Source organism: Pteronotus mesoamericanus, unplaced genomic scaffold, assembly GCF_021234165.1.
Source record: "Pteronotus mesoamericanus isolate MK-2021 breed Mesoamerican mustached bat unplaced genomic scaffold, CSHL_Meso_final contig_73, whole genome shotgun sequence".
In the NCBI taxonomy this organism is placed as follows: domain Eukaryota; kingdom Metazoa; phylum Chordata; class Mammalia; order Chiroptera; family Mormoopidae; genus Pteronotus; species Pteronotus mesoamericanus.
This window is the reverse complement of record NW_026555245.1, coordinates 15,702,049-15,704,383: the sequence shown is the minus strand read 5'-3', so window position 1 is coordinate 15,704,383 and position 2,335 is coordinate 15,702,049. Positions and strand designations below refer to the sequence as shown.

The 2,335-nt window shown below is 44.4% G+C and overlaps 1 pseudogene; it reads right to left on the bottom strand.

The window, feature by feature from the left end:
- Positions 1 to 815: 815 nt before the first annotated feature.
- Positions 816 to 1,237, bottom strand: LOC129078425 (60S ribosomal protein L32-like; annotated as a pseudogene).
- Positions 1,238 to 2,335: the final 1,098 nt, after the last annotated feature.

The following is a 2,335-nucleotide window of genomic DNA, read 5'->3' as shown; positions in this document are numbered from 1 at the left end:
GCCCATAACAGGCCAGGTTCCAAACTAGGAAGAGAAGTTCCCATAACTTCTGGTTGTAAAAACTGTTGGGGATTATGGCTGAGCAAGATGGAGGGCTTCTAGAGTCCCAGGCAGTTCCTCATATAGGGACCACACAGGCTTACTCGGACTTACTTAGACTCACTCCCTCTGAGCTCCAAAAGTGGGCAGCAGCTCAAAATGCATCAGGGACATATGGGGAGGATCTGAATTGTCTGGCATCAGGGCAAGAGCTGTGGGGACAGCTTCCTGCTAGAGAGAAGTGCTGGCAGAGGCCATTGTTCCTTTTCTGAGTCCTTCCCTTGCACAGAGCTGGCAGGCTGGTGCCATATCTGAGACTACATCAACCTGGCTATCACTATTTGCCCCACCAGGTGATTCCCTGAGGCCCCACCCCAGCTGTTTCCAGTGGCTTTTCCATGTGAATGGTATGTCTTGACTCATGCTTCAGACCTTTTTAAAATCTCTCAAACAAGAAGCATCTGACCTCAGCATGCCCTGTTCTTTTTGCTAAGAGGTCCCAGCTGCAGCACGAGTGGAAGTCAGGCCTGGTTCACAGCTTGGCCTCTTCAGGTCACCTCCAAGCAGACCATAAGTAGCAGCCATCTGCAGATCATTTTGTAGCTCATGCTGGGTGGCTCCAGGTAGAACACAGGCAGTGGCTGACCATGGCTTGTGTCTTCTAGGAGGCCCCAGGGCCAGCCAACCCAGTGGACAGCTTCAGACAATGTTTGGGGGTTTTTTTTTTTAGAATTTTAAGGTTTTATTAACACAAATATAATGTGTACACAATCTGTCTATTCATTTTCTTCACTGTGCAGCCTGGCATTGGGATTGGTAACTCTGATGGCCAGCTGGGCTGCTCTTTCCACAATGGCTTTGCGGTTCTTTGAGGAGACATTGTGAGCAATCTCAGCACAGTAAGATTCGTTGCACATCAGCAGTACTTCAAGCTCCTTGATGTTGTGGACCAGGAATTTTCAAAAACCACGAGGCAGCATATGCTTGTTTTCTTGTTTCTCCCATAACCAATGTTGGGCATCAAGATCTGGCCCTTGAATCTTCTGCGCACCCTATTGTCAATACCTCTGGGTTTCTGCCAGTTCCACTTAATTTTGACATATCAGTCTGACTGGTGCCGAACAAACTTCTTGGTCCTCTTTTTGACAATCTTGGGTTTCATGAGGGGTCTGAGGGCAGCCATGGTGCTGAGTAAGAGATGGCTGCCACCTCCATAGACAGCGCTGAGGAAGAGCCAGACAATGTTGAAGCATATCCCAACCACCTCCACAAGTGATACACTAAAGGAGGAGACTCAGCAGAGCCCCACTGAAGTAAGTCCTGCTCAGTGGAGTGGGCCCCTACATAGCTGATTTTCTACAGTGGTTTCAACCAGTCCTTGCAGCCAATTGACCTTGGGTAAATCCCTCCCATTGATATGCCAGTAGAAATCAAGGCTGAAATGTAACAGGAGAATTTATTCAGCTCACACCAGGGATGTGTGCACCTGGAGTGCCCAGCTCAGATGAATAGGGAGGATGTGCCACTGGATCAAATAGGACATCTACTACATTAGGTCATTCTACCAAGCCCAGGAGACACATCAGCTTTACCTAACACACAGAAGCAAAGACAGAGAGGCTGCCAAAATGAGGATACAAAGAAACATGTCCCAAATGAATGAACAGAACAAAACTTCAGAAGAAGAACTAAACAAAAATGACTCAAGCAATCTACTAGATGTAGAGTTAAAGCACTGGTTATATCATGCTCAGTGAACTTAGGGGAAGTGTAGATAAACTTAGAGAGAACCCCAACAACATAAAAAAAGACATGGAAACCATAAAAAGAACCAGTTAGAAATGAAGAATACACTAACTAAAATGAAGAATAATTTACCAGGATCAACAGTAGAGTACATGAAGTCAAGAATCAAAAGAGCAATTTGGAATATAAGGAAACAAAGAAACACCCAATCACAACAGCAGAAAGAAAAGATAATCAAAAAAAAAAAATGAGGAAAGTGTAAGAAACCTCTAGGACAATGTCAAGCGTACCAACATTCACATCATGTGGGTGCCAGAAGGAGAAGAGAGAGAGCAAGAAATTGGATACCTATTTAAAAAAGTAATGATGGAAAACTTCTCTAACCCAGTTAAGGAACTAGACATACAAGTCCAGGACGCACAGAGTCCCAAATAAGATGAACCCAAAGAGGCCTACACCAAGACACATCATAATTAAAATGCAAAAGATTAACAACAAAGAGAATCCTTTTTAAAAGAAATTTTTATTTATTTTTAGAGAAAAGGGTAGG